Raw genomic sequence first — 20,165 nt, 5'->3', positions numbered from 1 at the left:
CCAGATAGTCCTCCAATCCATGTTAGTGCATTGAAGCATGTATGTTCTTTGTTCACTTTGAATCTTAGCCATTAATGACTTGGAAGAAGTTTCTGTGGCTGACATTCTCATTATTTCCTTAGATCTTCAATCTCCAGCCTTCTCACTCTGTTTCTTTTGGGCATCAGGTGTTTGTAATCTTGGTTTATATAATAAATATTTAAGAAAAAATAGAAAGATGAGGAATTACAACCTTAAACTCATGAAATTTTACTTTTAAAATCATCTCAAAATAAAATTATTATTGATGAATGAAGTATTTATTAAATATTTACTTTACTTAGGTAGTGATACAAATAGAAAAGCAAGAATGACTGCTGTTAAAGAGCTCACCTTGTAATAGCGTGAGACCACATATATAGAAAGTTTCAACTGCCAAGTCAAATAGAAGCAGCAAAGCAGAATTGTAATTCATCTTCTTCAATGTTTTTTTTTCCCCCATAAGCTTGTCTGATGTTAAATTATTTGATAGTACCAAATATTTTAGTGGCAAGAGAGATCTTGCCTGTTGATGTGCCAGAGGATTTTGAATGTAGAGTGTACTGTGCAGACTCTTTAGAAGTTGTTGCCAGGTTCCATCCACATCCACAAGGATTGATGCTCTGGATGCTGTTTGCAGGGACTACACTGGATGATGCCCAGGGCAATTGGTCAGAACACTGCTCTTTAACTTGGTGTTCTAGGTTATTAATAGGACTATGGAAAGTGATGGTCAGGATCCTAGCAGTGATATACACCTTTCCTGTCACAAAGTATTCAAATTCCCACCTATTTGACTGCCTCCAGGGTGATTTGCAGTAGTGACATAACTTGAGAGAGGTATATAGAATTCTTTAAGAATCTAGATCTATAATTTCATTATTGTAGAGAACTTCACATATCAAAACTCCCTTCATAGAGACAGATTAACATCTTATTTACTATTTATGATCTTGATTTTCTGGGGCACTGAGAAATGTAGTGAGTTTTTTGTAGTCACAAATCAGGACCAAAAATATAATTTGAATTGAATTGAATTGAAAATGAATTGAATGCTGTTTTAGCAATACAACTTGGATATTGGTAGAACCTTGTAAACAAAAGATTGTTCTTTTTTACATACACAAATTATCTTAGTAAAAATCTTTATACAACTTTTCTCTTAGAAAAGAGTGCCAAGTTTGGTATCCATGTAGCTCTAAAATGGACATGAGCCATTCCTCTTCATTTCCTTCACTGGGTAACATTAAATGTAGATATATCCCTCTGCCAGTGATCTTTCAAAGACTCTCCCCACTGTGGTCCTGAAGTCAAAATGGATATCATGAGCTCTGGAAGATCCTTTGGGTGCCAACCATGGAATGGATGCTAAGTCAGAAGGACTGAGATTTGGGCCAAGAAACTATTCAGCATGATTTTACCATAATAATAAATATTATATTTCATTGGCATAATAGCTCATACTTTTAGAACATTTTCTAACTTTCAAAATACTTTCCTGATACCAACTCTCTTTAATTAATTACTTCTCTTTATAGATCATAGAATCAGAAATCTAAAGTTAGAATTACCTTAAAAGTCAGGTAGAGAGAGGTAAAGTAACTTCTGAGTTGAATAGATCCAGGCTTTCTGACTCTGATTCTATGCTGCCTATAATGTTAAATAGCATCAAAATGATCTTTGTTAAATCTCATACACACAAAAATATATTGTGATTAAGGCTATCATAGACTAATAAAAGCAAAAGTCATATAATCCATAAATTAATGGTACAGTTTCCCCTTAAGAATTAGAGAAAAACCATTTCAGAATATGAAGAGATATCCTTTATGTCCCTCTATTTATTTAATGAAAGAAGAAGAATCTGTAGTCCCCTCTGAATGACAGCTGAAACTCTATAATCAATCAAGAAATCTAAATTAGGAAACAAGAGAAAAATAATAATCACATAGTTCCTCCAAATTGCACTGTACATATCAGGGGTCTTCTTGCTCTTACCTAGATATTATAAATACAAATTGCTAGAAATTGCCAAACACACCTCTTGTCCAATTCTATCTCAAATTAAGAAGATAATAGAGTTTGTGGAGTTTCATTTGCCCCAAAGATAAGTAACTAAATTTAAATGAGTTCCTTTTTGATTTTCACGCCCAGAATTATGCTATGCATAAGCCCGCTTAGTGATGAAGAAATCATCACCATTATCACCATCATCATCAAAAATAGCTAAAATTTTTGTAGTGATTTAAATTTGCTAAAGACACATTTGGTGTCTCACTGTATTGTCATTATAATTCTGTGTGATAGGTGCTATTAATATTATTTTAGAGATAAGGAAATAGAAGCTATTCAGCTTTTCTAAATATAGATAATAATATCATCTCTTGACAACAGTGGCAAAACTCTTAATAGAAAAGAATATTTTGGGTTATTTTTGTCTTGTCTCTTTGTTTTATCTTTACTGTAAAAAATGAGAATATCTGTCATTACAAATTATTTCCCCATATTTTGTAACTACAAAGACGTCTTAATTTGTTTTTTTTTTCATATCAATATAACCTAAATAAAGCTGATGCAATCTTTCTAATTTATATAAAGATCTAGGCATATAATCATGATTTTCTGTATTTAACAAGTATGTAGTAATTCTCAAGATTCAAGTATATCTCATGCTATAGATTATGAAGCAAAATTTATTTTGTATTGGAAATTCATAACATATTTTCTTTAGCTATTGGTTTCCAAAATGAGGTCACATAATATAGAATGTTTTTTTTTTTATATATATACAATCAAAGAGTTGAATGGCTAGATTATAAATACTATGGAGTGTTTTTTTTTAAAGAATCAATTATGCTTTCTGAGTTGCATGAGATCACATTTGTTTTCAATCTTTACAATCATATAAAATAGTTACCACTATAAAAGAAAAACATAAAGTTATCCAAACTTTGTGAACACCAAATTTGGTCATCCTACTTCAAGGGAAAACCTACATGACTATGAACGTGCAAAACCAATTTCAGAATTGTACATCTCTCAGGTTGATTTTTACAGGGAAATAGATGCGCAAAAATATGGTTACCAACCTTATTATTCAACTAAAACTGCTCTCTCTCCAAAGTTATCAATGATTTCTTAATTGCTAAATTTAATGGGTTCTCAATCTTCATCCTTGTTGACCTCTCTCTGAATACTTGACACTTAATGATCTTGTCTCTAATATCTAATCATTTGCTAGTCACCTACTTGGATAAGAAACCTTTCTTTTCCATAACATCAACTCTGAGGTTGCACTGATGAGTATCTTACTTGGGCCACTATTTGAGGCAGACTCTTAATATGCTTCATTATACTCCCAACACCCTGGTTGTCTTGTGGTCTACCCCCCTTGCTAAAATGCAAATAACCTTATTCCCTCTTTGCCCCCTCACCAGGTCCAGAACCTACTCACCTGCAGTCCCATTCATTATCTCTTAACATTTCAATATTCATGTGCTTCCTTTTGACTGTCATTCTGCCAGATGTTTATTCTCCCCCATTAGAATGTAGCTTCTGAAGGACACTGATTATCTTTGTATCTGTATTCCACTCTTTTTTTTTTTTTTTGCATTCATTCATTCATTCTTATCCTGGAAATTCTCTCCTCTTCAGCTTTTCATGATGCTGATCTCTTTTAATTCTTCTCCTCTCTGTCTGACCACTTCTTTGCTGGCTGATCATCTATATCTTGTCCAATATCTGTGTATATCTTCAGGTAAGAAAGGGAAATAGTGGAGCAAATTTTAAGAGAAAATTATTAAATTTTTGGTGTGATGTCTTGGATATCTTGGAAATAGACAAATTTGGGCTTGATTTATTCTTTTGTTAATCATCTAAGTAGATTTAAAGAAATTATTACTAAAATAGATTAGACTTAAAAGTTTATGAAGACTTTATAAAAAATTTAGCTAGCTTTGTGTTAAACATTCACCAGAATACCTCTGGTATCCACTGAAACTCTATTCTAGATCCTCTTATCCTATCTCAAAATACAACCTCACTAGGTAATCTTATTGGGCATATTATAACAAACCTTAATCTCTCACTTAAAATTGAGTGCTCTTATTACCAATTGCCGTTAGGCCATTTTTTTGTTTTTCTTTATTAAAGAAATTTTTTGTTTTTCCTGGTTATACATGTATATTAACTGTTTTATTTTATTTCTCTTTTTTATTAAAGTTTTTAATTTTAAAAACTTAAGCATGACTAATTTTCAATAATCCTCCTTGTAAAATCTTATATTCCAATTTTCCCTCCCTTCCTCTTGCCTACTCCCACAGGCAGAAAATAACCTAATATATGTTAAACATATGTAATTCTTCTATACATGTTTCCCCAAATATCATGCTGCACAAGAAAAATCAGATCAAAAATGGAAAAAAAAATGAGAAAGAAAACAAAATGTGATCCATACTCAGTTCCTACAGTCCTCTCTCTGGGTGCAGATGGCTCTCTTCATCACAAAACCAGTGGAACTGGTTTCAATTGTTTCATTGTTGAAGAGAGCCATGTCCATCAGAATTGATCATTGTATAATCTTGCTGTTGTCATGTATAATGATCTACTGGTCTGCTTATTTATGTAAGTCTCTCCAGGCTTCTCTGAAATTATCCTGCAGATCATTTCTCATATAACAATACTATTCCATAGCATTCATGTACTATAACTTATTTAGCATTCTCCAACTGACAGACATCTACTCAGATTCCAGTTTCTTGCCACTATAAAAAAAGCTGCCACAAATATTTTGCACATGTGGGTCCCTTTCCCTTCTCTATGAGCTCTTTGGGATACAAATTCAGTAGAAACACTGCTTAATCAAAGGATATGCACAGTTTGATAGCCCTTTGGGCATAGCTCCAAATTGCTGTCTAGAAGGTTGACAGTTCCACCACCAATGTATGAGTGTCCCAGTTTTTCCACATCCCTCCAACATTCATCATTATCTTCTCTAGTCATCTTAACTGGAGGTGTATAATGGTACCTCAGAGTTGTCTTAATTTGCATTTCTCTAATCAATAGTGATTTAGGAAATTCTCTCATATGACTAGAAATTATGTTAATTTCTTCATCTGAAAATTTTCATATCTTTTGACCATTTATCAGTTGGAAAATTGCTTGAATTCTTATAAATATGAGTAAGTTCTCTATATGTTTTAGAAATGTGGCCTTTATCAAAATCCTTCAATGTAAATTTTCCCCACTTTATTGTTTCCCTTCTAATCTTCCCTTTCAATCTGCATTGGTTTTATTTGTACAAAAACTTTTTAACAATATAATCAAAATTATTTATTTTATATTCAATAACACACTCCAGCTCTTCTTTGGCCACAAATTCCTTCATTGTCCATAGATCTGAGAGGCAAGCTATCCTTTGTTCTTCTAATTTGCTTATTATATCATTCTTTATGTCTAAATCATGAACCCATTTCAACCTTATCTTGGTATATGACGTGTGGGTCAATGCTTAGTTTCTATCATATTAATTTCCAATTTTCCCAGCAGTTTTTGTCAAAGGGTGAGTTCTTACCCCAAAGGCTGGGTTTTTGGGTTTGTCAAACACTAGATTACTATAGTCATTGATTATTTTGTCCTGTGAACCAAACCTATTTCACTGATCAACTACTCTATTTCTTATCCAGTACCAAATCCTTTTGATGAATGTTGCTTTATAATATAGTTTTAGATCTGGAACAGCTAGGCCACCTTTATTTGCATTTTTTTCATTCATTCTTTTGAAATTCTTGACCTTTTGTTCTTCCAGATGAAGTTATTGTTTTTTCTAGCTCTAAAAATAAGTTCTTGAGGGTTTGATTGGTATGGCCCTAAATAAGTAGATTGATTTAGGTAGTATTGTCATTTTTATTTATTAGCTCAGCCTCTCCATGAGCACTTGATATTTTTCCAATTGATTAGATCTGACTTTATTTGTGTGGAAAGTGTTTTGTAACTATGTTCATACAGTTTCTGATATTGCCTTGGCAAGTAGACACCCAAATATTTTATATTATCTACAGCTATTTTTAAATGTAATTTCTCTTTTTATCTCTTGCTACTGGACTTTGTTGGTAATACATAAAAATGCTGATGATTTTTATGTGTATTTTTTTGAATCTTGCAATTTTGCTGATGTTCTGAATTGTTTCTAGTAGCTTTTAAGGTGATTCTCTAGGGTTCTCTAAGTAGACTGTAATATCATCTGCAAAGAGTGATAATTTGTTTTCTCATTATCTACTTCAATTCCTTTAATCTCTTTTTCTTCTCTTATTGTCAAAGATAAAATTTCTAATATAATATTAAACAACAATGATGATAATGGCCAACCTTGTTTCACCTCTGTTCTTACTGTGAATGGTTCTATTTTATCTCCATTACATAATGTGCTTGCTGATGGTTTTAAATAGATGAGCTTGATCATTTTAAGGAAAAATCCATTTATTCCTGTACTCTCTAGTGTTTTAATAGGAATGGATGATGGATTTTTTTCAAATGTTTTTTCTGCATCTATTGATATAATTATATGGTTTCTGTTAGTTTGGTTATTGATATAGTTTTTATGCTTATAATTTTTCTAATATTGAACCAGCCCTACATTCCTAATATAAATCCTACTTGCTCATGGTGTATTATCCTAGGGATAACTTACTGTAATCACTTTGCTATTTAATAAGATTTTTGCATCAATATTTATTAGGGAAATTTGTCTATAATTTTGTTTCTCTGTTTTGTCTCTACCTGGTATAAGTATCAGTACCATATCTATGTCATAAAAGGAATTTGTCAGTACTCTTTCTTCCTCTATTTTTCCAAAGAGTTTGCACAGTACTGGCATTAATTGTTCTTTAAATGCTTGGTAGAATTCACACGTAAATTATCTGGCCCTGGAGTTTTTTTTTTTTTTTTCCCCCCTTAGGAAGTTGATTAATAGTTAATTTGATTTCTTTTTTTTTTTCCCTAAAATGGGACTACTTAAGTAATTTATTTCCTCTGATTTAATATGGGCAATCTATATTTTTGTAACCATTCACCCATTTCTCTTAGATTATCAGGTTTATTAACTACACAGTTACGCAAAATAGTGCTATTCAATTTTTCTAAGGCAGACAGTTTAGAATGTTTCTTTTTTTTAGAAAAGTAAACATGAAAAATTCTTAAAATAGAAATATTCTTTCACTATGATGCTTAAATATATATATATATATATATGTATATCTGTTTTTGTTGATCTTGGGTAGACCATAGGTCAATGAAGAACTAAGTTCATATTCAAATAGAAGTAGGATGAATTACATGGAAATTGCGCAGTGACTTCCATAGGCTTAGTCAGTTTGTCTAATAAAATTCTTATCTTTTACACTAATATTCTCTAGATGATTCTGTATGGCAGCAATCACATGAGATGATGACAATGGAATAAAAATTTAAAGTGATTCAAAGGGCAACAGTGTTAGCAAGTTGCTTGGGGGTACCAAGGTTAAAATGCCTTGGCCAAGGTCATATATGACATTTTTTGATTTATCTAATAGCCTTTGGGATCTAAATACTTTGAACGCCACTCAAGGTACAACAAATTGTAATAACTCTTTCTGATAGGTTATAGATATAGTTTAATTTTAAAATTTCATAGAATTCAGTCCCATACTCTCATTTTATAAAGAAATGGAAATGCAAAGAAATTAAGTGGTTTAACTCAAGTTCAGGATTAGTTATTTTGTGGCAGAACAGAATAACCTTTGGCTATTGGCTTGAAAGCTGTTGTTCTCAGTATCAAATATTTACTATTTACTAAAATTTGATCATTTTCAAATAAAACACAAAAATTTCTTTATTAGAAAAAAAAGAAAAAGAGAAACTTGAATATAATGTGTCAAAATAATATCTTTATACATGACATTTTGTGAAATACTATTATGATTCTTCTTCAGCTACATTGGGAGTTAATAAAAAAAAACTGAATGAATAAATAATTCTTTGTGGACTAGCCTGGAAATCCCTAAACCATGTTATAAATTTTGGTTATGGTGAACAAAAATGTATATTCTCTTCCAGAATTTTCTTAGTAAAAAACATTAGAAAAAGAAAAGTACAAGGTGAATCATGGGAAAAGAAAAAAAATATGTGGAATAAGAAGGTAAAAGACCTGGATTAAATCCCATCTCTTGCACTAAGTATAGTGGGATGCAGAATGAATCTCTAGATCAATCTGGGAGTCAATTCTTCATCTCTAAAATGAGGGAGTTGGACAAGATGGCCCCTAAAATCCTTTCCAGTTCTAAATCTATGGTTGTGGTAAACCACATACAATCAGATATCTTATTTAATGTATGTATTTTCATCCATACACAGATTTTATTATATATATATGTATGTATGTATGTATGCATACATATACATATGCATATACATATGTGTATATGGACAGAGTCCTGTCTAGAGTCAGAAAGGTCTAAGTTTAAATCTAGTGTCAGATGTTTGCTAGATGTCACTAAAGTCACAAACTCTCTCTGTTTCAGTTATTTTAACAATGAAATGAAAATGATAATAGCACCTATCTTCCAAGGTTATTGTGAGAATAAAATGAGATAATATTTGTTAAAAAAAAAAAAAAGTACTCAGCACCTTACCTGGCATATAGTAGGCATTGGAATGAAATCTCTGATTTTTCTTGTGCATCATGATGAATATAGAAATATGTTTAGAAGAATTGCACATGTTTAATTTATATTGAATTTCTGGCTGACTAGGGGAGTGGGGAGAAGGGAGAGACAAGGTTTTGCAGAGGTGAATGTCGAAAACTATCTTTGCATGCATTTGGAAAAATAAAACAGTATCAAATTTTTAAAAAAGAAAAAAAGAAAGGGCTTTTTAAGAACTGTGGCTTGAGAAGCAGCATGGATTAAATAAAGAGAATTCAGAATTCTCCTCCCCCTCAAAAAAAAAGATCAAAATAACATCACTATGATGGAGTCAAGGTACAGTTTTTCTGACTGTGACTGATCAGACCAATAAGAGGTAGGAAGCCTTTACAAAAGGTCGGGTACAAATAGTCTATGTGAACATGTAGAGTGGAGATGTCTCTAAACTTGTGCATCTCACATTTCTTTTGAAATGACAGAAATATGAATAGGTACTACAAAATGCTTCTTCTTCTTATTATTATTATTACTATCATCATCATCATCCTACAAAGGATTTTATTGTCTTGCTTTATATATATGCAGATCATTTCTCATGATTTTATTTCATCCCTAAATTTCTTTCAGTAAGTTAATTTAAATAAATCAACTACTTTAAAATGAGTTTTGTTTTGTAGTTTTTACATAATATAAGGTAATATTGTATAAAATGATTCAATTTATCCATCTCTAAAATGGGTAAAATAATACTGGTATCACTTCTCATTTAGATATAATCAATGCTTGTAAAGTGGTTTGAGGCCCTAGAATGAAAGAATCTATATACTGGTATTACTGTTATTGGATAGACCGCTGTCTAACTTAACATTTGAATATTGCAATGCTATTTAACACAAATATAGTATATTATAAGCCAACTTAGAAGTAGTAAAGCAGGGATAGTTAGCTGGAGCAGTGGATAGAGCACCAGCCCTGAAGTCAGGAGAACCTGAGTTCAAATCTGGTCTCAGACACTTAACACTTCCTAACTGTGTGACCCTGGACAAGTCACTTAAACCCAATTGTCTCAACAACAACAACAACAACAACAAAGAAGTAGTAAAGTTATCCCTCAAAGCTGCCATATAGATAACTTCTTGTTATCTTAATAGCTCTCTATTCATTTGTATCCTTGTTTTGTCATGCAGAATTATTGTTTTTAGGTTATCTTGGAATCATATTCTCAGAAATTGAAGAGGCCTTTGAGATCAATCCTCTCATTTTCCAGATGAAAAAACAAGTTGGTAGAGAATCAGTGAATTGTCACATAGCTCCTTCATATTAGGGTTCAGACTAAAACCAAATTATCCAGATTTCCAGGTACTCAACCATTCCATTCTTTCTATTATTTAGAGGGTAGGGATAAGTCTGAAATAAGAACTGTTGCTATAACTACAATTGATTATGATAGTAAGGATGATGATAGTGGTGGGGGTAATGATGATGGCAATGATAATAGTGATGAAGATGATGATGATGATGAGTTTATAGCTTATGAGAACTTTGGGTGTATCTTACAGAGTGTAAATATCACTGGCTTTGAAGTTAGAGGACCTGGATTCACATCCTGCATCTATATGATCTCAGTCAAATCAGTTGGCCTTTTTAGCTCTCAGTTTAGTCACCTGTAAAATGAGGGGTTTAGATAAGATAGTCTCCAAGTTTCTTTTTAGCTCCACATTGATAACCTAATGTTTGAAATCTTAAAGATGAAATGTAGTCATTGATTCAAAAAAATAGTTAAATCCCTGGCATGTGCAAGGTATTTTAAGCTCTAAAAATGAAATAAAAATAACTAACACCTGACCTTAAATACCTTCCAATAAAGAGATGCAAGATTTGTTCTCCAAAATCTATATACAATGATGGAAACCTGAAAAAGTCTCTTTACCTACCCACATCTCAGTTTCCTCACTGAGGTTCTAGATACATCCTATATTTCTATAGGCTATTTAATATAATAATATAATATAATATATTTAATATAATAATAAACAACAATGACACATTTTCTTACAATAATTTTTCTTACAGTAACCCTGTGAAAAGTAAGTAGCACAGGCAATATCAATCTCATTTTGTAATGAAGAAACTGAGGCCCATGAAGGTCAATTTGCTTCTTTGTGTTCCCACTGCAAGTATTATTTCTAGGACCCAAACCTAGATCTTTTGTCTCTAAGTTCAATATCATTAATTGATTCTACAAAATTGTCATTTTAATTGAAAATATTTTACAATTATTTGTGACATATCAAAATAATCAATCCCATAGCAAAAATATTCTAAATGGGCTACTAAACTTAATGAGGTTAAAAATGGGGTTAATAACCTTTTCAATAAATAAGTATTTATTTTCCCCACCTAATCAAATCTTATTTTCCCAAATATATGCAAAGATAATTTTCAACATTCATTTATGTAAAACTTTGTGTTCCAAAATGCTCTCCCTCCTGTTACTTCCCCTTTCCCCAAGAGACCAATCAATCTTATAGGTTAAATATGTGCAATTCTTTTTTTTTTTTTTTATTTAATAGCCTTTAATTTACAGGATATATACATGGGTAACTTTACAGCATTAACAATTGCCAAACCTCTTGTTCCAATTTTTCACCTCTTACCCCCCCCCCCCCTCCCCTAGATGGCAGGATGACCAGTAGATGTTAAATATATTAAAATATAAATTAGATACACAATAAGTATACATGACCAAAACGTTATTTTGCTGTACAAAAAGAATCAGACTCTGAAATATTGTACAATTAGCTTGTGAAGGAAATCAAAAATGCAGGTGTGCATAAATATAGGGATTGGGAATTCAATGTAATGGTTTTTAGTCATCTCCCAGAGTTCTTTTTCTGGGTATAGCTAGTTCAGTTCATTACTGCTCCATTAGAAATGATTTGGTTGATCTCGTTGCTGAGGATGGCCTGGTCCATCAGAACTGGTCATCATATAGTATTGTTGTTGAAGTATATAATGATCTCCTGGTCCTGCTCATTTCACTCAGCATCAGTTCGTGTAAGTCTCTCCAGGCCTTTCTGAAATCATCCCTGTTGGTCATTTCTTACAGAACAGTAATATTCCATAATTTTCATATACCACAATTTATTCAGCCATTCTCCAACTGATGGACATCCATTCAGTTTCCAGTTTCTAGCCACTACAAAAAGGGCTGCCACAAACATTCGTAATATGTGCAATTCTTTTAAACATATTTCCATATTTGTCATGTTGTACAAGAAAATCAGATCAAAAGGAAAAAAAAATTCATGAGAAAGAAAAAAGGAAACAAAAACAAAAGGTGAAATTCTATACTTTAATCCACATTTATTATCCATACTTCTCTTTGACTGCAGATAACATCCTCCATCCCAAGTCTGTTGGAATTGCCTTGAATCACCTTATTGTTGAAAAGAGCCACTTATATCATATTTAATCATCATATAATCTTGTTGTTATGTATCAGTTCATGTAAGTCTTTCCAGGCTTTTCTGAAATCAGCCTGCTCATCATTCTTATATAATAATAATAATACTATTCCAGTACTTTCATATACCAAAATTTATGCAGCCATTCTCCAACTAATGGGCATCCACTTAATTTCCAGTTCCTTGCTACAACAAAAAAGGGCTGCTACAAACATGTTTGCAAATGTGGGTCCTTATCCCTATTTTATTATCTCTTTGGGATACAGACCCAATTGTGAGACTTCTAGATCAAAGAGCATGCACAGTATTTTTTCTCCAGAATCTCTGGATAATTTCACAACTCCACCAGCAATGCATTAGTGTCCCAGTTTTCCCATACCTCCACCAACACCTATTGTTATCTTTTCCTGTCATCTTAGCAAATCTAAGAGGTTTGAAGTGGTACTTCTAAGTTATTTTCTCTAATTTCTCTTATCAGTAATGATTTAGAGCATTTTTATATGACTAGAAATGGCTTTATCAATAAGTATTTATTAAGCATCTACTGTATACCAGGTACTTGCTAAATAATAGGCATATAAAACCAAGGAATAAAACACTTCATTCACAAGAAACCTTCAATTTAGTGAGATAGATAAATACATATAAAGTATATAAATATGAAATTAATAAATACAAATGTATATTTTGCAAGGGAGTATGTCATGGATTGGAGGAATCAGTAAAGATATCATGTAGAAAATGTGCTTGAGCTATGTCTTAAAAAAAGAGTGAGACCCTATGAGGTAAAGATATAAATAAAATAAATGTGAGGCATATGCAAAGATTGGAGATAGAATTTAGTAAGTGAGAAACAAAGAGAAAGTCACTTTGACTTGACAAAGGAATTCAGGAAGGGGAGTAATAATGGGGTGGGAAAGATCAATTGGCAACTTGCAAAAGGTTTTAAGTGAAACAGAATCTGTCTCTTTATCTATCTATCAACTCACATGTCTATCTCTACCTGCCTATCTTCATCAATCTGTCTACTTATCTATCTATATTTTTACTAGAGATAATAGGAAACTATTGGAGTTTATTGAATAAATGACTTATTGATGTCAGATCTGGTTGTGGTCAGATCTGCACTTACGGAAAAGTACTTTGGTAGCAATGGAGAAGATATGAAATGAGGGAGAAGTTTGAGGCAGATACGCCATTTAACAATCTGTTGCAATAATCTAAGCAAGAGATAATGAGGGCCTGAATGAAGGTGATGGTTGTTGTTCAGTTCTTTCAGTCTTGTCCAACTTTTCATGATCTCATTTGAAATTTTCTTGAAAAAGACACTGGAGTGATTTCCTTCTCTAGCTCATTTTACAGATGAGGAAATTGAGACACATAGGGTTAAGTGACTTGCTCAGGCTCACACAGCGAATAAGATTTATGATCAGATTTGAACTCAAGAAGAGGATTCTTCCTGACTTCAATCATTGCATTCTATCTTTTGTGCTACCACAGTAGTATTTTTATTATTGATTAATTATTTTCTTGTAAAACAGCTTTGGTTACAGAAATGTGTTGTGAAATATCTCTAATACAAAAGAATATAAGTCCAAAGAGAGAGGTGAGTGTTATAAGTATATATAGGAATAAGTTCCACTATGGACAAAACCCAATACATAATGTACCAATATACATAATGTAGATGAAGCAAAAAGTTAGCTTCATTGTGGTTTGTGAGTTTCAAAGGACATTTTCAGATAACTTACAAAAAGTTTTGCACATGCTCACACATTTTTATAATATCATTGTTATATCCTAAAGACCTTCCAATCCAATGCTCCAAAGCAGCAGCTACCTTTTCACAATTGTGTACATCTAAGCAATATTAGCTGTATCTGAAAAATGTGTGCTTTATTCTTTACTATAGACCACCATGTCTCTATGGAAAGGTAATATCATCTTTTACCATCAGAATACTTTTTTTCAAGTTCTTCTTAACACTGTTGTCAGTGTAGAAGGAAAAAAAAAATCTTGTTTTATATATCAAAAGATATGGGGAGAAAACTTGTTTAACATTTGTCATTCAAGTAATTCAGCTTCTATAAAAAGGAAACACTAAAAGCTTTCTGAGATCTAAGTTTGTAGTTTTGATCTAACTTCTCAATACTGACTTGAAGGGATAAAGGATATCAAGTATTAGACAGACAGGGCCTAGTTGAGTTAAAAGAGAGGAAATCATTCTCTATTATATTTTTCTTTCAAGAAAAGTCATGCCTGGAAATTCCTAAAAACAATCTTCAAATTGCTTAATCCAGTTTCCTTTTTTCTTTTATCTCTCATAGAGCCTTTCTATTATTTGCAGTAATGAGTATTGTTTACCACTCTAAGAGTTGGAACTCTAGAAAAAAGTAAATGACTATTGAAAAGTTGATCTTTCTACCTCATCCATAATTGCTATATTGGTAGTTTAGTAAGTAGTAACAGGATAGAGGAATATACTTTCCTTAAACAGGATACTACTTGTCCCAGTCAAACTTTCACAATAGGGCCATAAGTTATTAACAACATTTAGATTTTTGCTTTTTCCTTTCATCTATGTGCTATAATATTTGGAATTTTGTTTATTAATGTTTATCAATATAAAAACTCCAGATGACAAAAGCAGCGAATTCCAAAAGTCCATTTGTCAATCAAATGTTTGGGAAAACAATTTTTTTTTAAACAGAAGCAGTGTTAATAAGGTTGATCAGGTTCCCAGGTTAGTCTATAAAAGCCAATATTATTATTACATCAGAAATATATCAAATTTGCAGAGAAAGTTTATGAAAATAATATGGTATACATCAATCCAATTTAAATAAAATAAAATTTGATGTAATTGTGTAATTATTGTGAATGCTGACATTTGTAAAAAGTAAATTTAATTAGAAAAAGCTGAGGGAGTTAGAGAGAATTGTTCATGTAAATTCTTAAGAGAATAATACCTAAATATTTTCAATGATTTTGGAATTTAATAGCACTGATTCTTTGATATGAAGATATAAATGTATTACTATCCATAAATTTACTGGGCATGATTCATACATCAATAATTTAATTCTTCAGTAGATTTGTATTTCATTGATAATTCTCCAAGATTCCAAATCTCAAGTCACACACACCTTTCATCCTATGGAGTTTGAACATGTTCTCTTATAAATCCTCTAATGAATATACTAAGAGTCTTTTTCCTAAATCTCTTGATATTTTAGAATAATAAATGCAGCATCTATCACTCCTTCATGTTAAATGCCTGGCCCATATCCTATTCCATTCTTCTGTCTCTTTGATTATATCTTATAGATTGTTGTTGGGAATTTTTGCACATGGTTTACCATTGCTAATGTGTTATAGCTTATTTATTATGTCAATCAATCATCTCTCTATTGCTTTTTTGGGTGATCCATAATTTTGATCCCTCAGAAATTATTGTAATATGGTCAATAAAGTGTGTTTCATATTTAATAAATTGGAATCACTCAAACTGACTGCACAAGCAGCTGACTTTGCACATACTTCTTTATAAAATTGAAGGGAACATAGAGAAACGTATCTATTTATATCTCTATATAGATATAGATAGTGATATAGATATGACTAGAAATCTATCCTGTCTAATTTTTTCCTAAAATTCTCTTCAGACCCTTAACTTTTTTCTAGTTTACCTTTTGGTTAGATTTGCTAGGTCTGAAAGGATTTACTACTGCAATGATTTTATTCTTTCCCTATGATTTGGTTAACTTTCCCATTAAATATTTGGATGCTATGTTATTTTGAGGCATACATACATAATGCACATGTACATATTTATGTTAAATAATGGTATATTACATTATCTCTGGTATCCTTAAGCATAGTTTAGTTGCTCTGTTTATCACTTTTATTTATGTATAATTTACTATTACTTTTTCTGAGGTAATGATTACTAATCCTGCTTTTTAAAATGACCTGCAATATTTTCTTTCAGGTTTTTACCTTGTGTAAATATTTTGACTTGTGTAAATCTTTATTCAAATAAATTTTTGACTTTGCTTTATGATACTGTATGCTATTCTATTTAGATTTATAAGTAAATTCATACCTTTCACATTAATTGTTATGATTATTAATTGAAATTCCCTTCCCCTCCGTATTCAACACCAATTTCCTCTGGGGCTTTTCTCTTTCCACTGGATTCCCTCTTTAGAAAAAAAAAAAGTGGGTGGGAGTAAGTTTAATGCTAGTGATCTCTAATTGAAGTGACCTGTTTCTGCTCTGTTGCCCCTCTTCCCCTTGTTCTATCCTTAATCACAGAGTTTACTCTTTCTTTCTTTTAATCCTCCATTCACATTCAGTCCCTTGATGCTGAAGTCTATTTTGTTTATAAATAATCCCTCTGCAATCCTACCCATCCTCTTAATCTCTCCTCTTCCCTCTCCCTTTATCTGTCATTTCCTTGTTGAATTTAATGTTTTTTAGACATCAAAATTTTCATGTTTGTCTGTTTTTTTCAAAGCACATGAAATGAGGTTCATATGGCACGTGATTACTCTAGACATTCTTCAATGTTTGTATGTTATTCATCTTGTATTCTTCATCACATGCACCCCTATTACATAGATTTTAAGTCGTTCTTCTTCCTATTCTTTTCTTCTCAATTATGTTCCATCTCATTTATTTCTTTTCCTAAGATTGTCAAAACAGAACAAAAACACCTTCAGATCTCATGTGTGTTTTATTTACCTCATTCTATGACCTTTGAAGGTTTTAAGGTCCTAATAGGACATTTGTTTCATTTCCTTAATAAGCCATTCATTATTGTATGGACCCTTCCAAATGTTCAATATATTTGCCTTTCTAGTACTCTCTTATTTTTTATGTTTGCATTTCAAAGCTTTCACTCAAGTTGCTCAGGAAATTAATGTCCTCTTGGACTCTGGCAGTCCCTTTGTATGGATGTTGTATTGTCAAATTAAAGATGGTTGTACAGTTGCAAAGCTTACAAGCATCCCAGGCCTAATAAAAGTTAAAAATCCTCAAAAAATACTTTTTGGAGAAGAGTATATTTTAGATTGTGAAAAAGATACCCAGATTAATCATTCACTTGGTTTTCTGACAGTGATTTCAATATAGACTTGATTAAAAAAATGAGTTTCATCTATAAAAACCATATTTTTCCAATCTTTAATACTTCACTTTTGGCATTGTCTTGCTAACAAGTGTTTGTTCCTGATAGTAACAGTTAGCAGCTGTACTATTTGTTGCTTTTTTTTAATACTGATCTCCCACTTCTTACAACTTCAAGAAGTCTTATATCACTACAGATGAATCGTTTATAATCTTTTCAGTTATCAAGTTATCTTGTTATCTCTGCTTGTTTTCTGAGGATTAATTAGGCAGTTTCATGGCAATAATTTTTAATTTCTCTTAATTTTTGTTTTTAATAGCATTTTCCATTGTACTTTGGGGCAACTGATCATATTTCATTGTCCATTTGTCGTCTCGAAAAACTTGACTTCCTCACACCAATAGCTGTTGTAATATTCCTAATAGTTAATAAAGTATGTTCTTTATGAGCTATAACTTTTATACATTTTCTTAAAATAATATCTATTCTTAAAAAAAAAAAACTAAAAAAATAACAATAAAATACCTACAGTTTGGTAGCAGCACTCAACCAATAGAGAAATAACTAAAAGTGGGCTATCAGGTTGATCCAATTTTATCTAAACAAGACTAGGCATTCTGAGTCAACCTAGTATCAATATAAGCAAATATATGACTCTTGAGTCACAGTATGAAGTATGATTATCAAAATTACTGCTTGTCCCAAGTAATTCACTTGTCACTGTAATAGCTGATATTGTAATATTTTAAAATTTACTAAGTATTTTAGATTCAGCATTTCATTTGATCACCCCAAAACTCTGGAACATAAGTACTTTAATAATCATCATATTACAAGTAGTCTTTGAAGATAATGCCTATTAGGCAAAAGAGAATTCCAGGCTTTCTCTCACTTAAATCCTTGGGAGCAGATAGACTGTGTGACCCTCTTTGGAACAAAACTCTTCTTTCTTTTTAAAGGAAGGAGAGAACTGAAATTGCACAAAAGATTAAATGTGTACTAGAACAATAGAAATTGTTAAAGGACCTAAGTGCTCACTGCTTCTTCATCAAAGGAGAGATTAATAACCCAAAGCATACATATAGACCAGAGGACTGCTTTTAGCTTCTGCCCCTACTTCTGTAACCAAGTAGCTTTTACTGTGATCATACAATTTCCACTTAGAAGCTTTAAGAATGAACTTTTCTCAGAGAATACCCCCTCTCCAGAAAAAAAGATAGGAGAGCAAAGAATTGGTCAGTGGATCTTGTTATTGCTATTAGTACACCTTTCCTCAGGTAAGATATTGAGTAAGGACTAGATTTGAGCAATGAGTCAGGAAAGAAAGATTGTAGTTGTCCATGTTTTCCAGAGTTTAAAAATGGTGAAATTTCTCTCTTTTCTTGGAGATCATGAATTAATTCTAAAGTTCATTTCTGTTTCTTTCAAATCTCTTTTACATTTCTATCCCCATAGTCTCTAAAAAGTGATAGTAAGATAAAACTGTGATTAACCAAGGAATTATTCATTTTTGTCTTTCATTTGTTCAAAAGCAGCTGAGAGAAGCTATAGTAAACTTCTCAGAGAAAAGGAGATCCTCTTCCCAATCACTGAGATTCTTGCCATCTGGAAGTTCAAGATGAATCAGAGATTTTTACTGAATCACCACCACACTACTACCACCAATATCATCAATGCTCTACAAAAGCAGAGAAAAAAGTGAAATTAATCAAGACCAAAAAGAATATTAAATATAATTTGAGCCAACAAAATTCTGGAGGGAGGAGAAGTAGACATATTCAGTAGAGTAACAAATTTATTATGTAGAATAAAAAGAAATCCTCTGAGAGGATGGCCCAAATAATTTCCCAATTCACTCCATTCTGGTGTCAAAGTGCTCATGATCCTGAAACCAAGAGTAGGGAATTTTCCTAATCAAATTAGAAATCCCCATCACTGTTAGACACAGATGAGAAAACATATTCAGAAAAGCTAAGTATGCCCAGCGTCATACAAATTGCATCTCAATCAAGGTTTGAACTCAGTTTTTCCTAATTCCAAGGTTTGTGTCCTATTCAATACAACATTCTGTCTATAGAAGAAAAGAAAATCAAAGTCAGAACCTTTAAGTATGAACAACTCCATGAAAAACATTTTCACTAAAATATTTTTATAGGGCCTCATAGATCACACCTCTGTGTGTGTGATCACACATAAGTTCTATGCGGATTGAAAAGATTGTTTTAAAATGTAGATTAATCGATTAAAATACCCATAGGGAAAATTATATAAAAATTAACAACAAATTTAATGAGGAATGCTCCAACAGCATCATATTTCAGTCCTCAAATAGGATACCTTTCTGTGCAAAAAAAAAAAAAAAAATTGATCAGATGACCTTTGCATTATCTTAGAGAGAAAAAGGATTTTTTTTTTTTACATGCAGATTGGTTATAGAATCTCAAAGAGAAGTGTGTTTGAGGTTAAAGAAGCTGTGTTCAAATTACTTACTCTGTAACTTATTCTAGATATATAATTTAATATTATAGTAGTCAATGATAACAGCTATAAAATGAAAGCAATAGGCTAGAATCTAGAATTTATACTATCCCAAAGTTTGTTCCAGCTCTAAAACTACCTTCCTATAATCATGAAAATATTTGTTCCCATCTTCAGGGACAGAGGTGAAAATACATGTCATTATTTATTATGCCACTATGTAAATCATGCCTCAGTTCTGAAAGGTACAGCTATACAATTCTATATTGTTTGTGATTATTCATTATAAAAACACATGGGAAATTTCTTCCTTGTATGAATAGTTGTTTATAATCCTGTCCATGTGTAGATTATACATCCTTCAACCCTCCCTTTGTTTAGAATTTACATAAA

This window comes from Sarcophilus harrisii, chromosome 3 (genome assembly GCF_902635505.1).
Source record: "Sarcophilus harrisii chromosome 3, mSarHar1.11, whole genome shotgun sequence".
Classification (NCBI taxonomy): Eukaryota; Metazoa; Chordata; class Mammalia; order Dasyuromorphia; family Dasyuridae; genus Sarcophilus; species Sarcophilus harrisii.
This window is presented reverse-complemented; position numbering follows the sequence as displayed.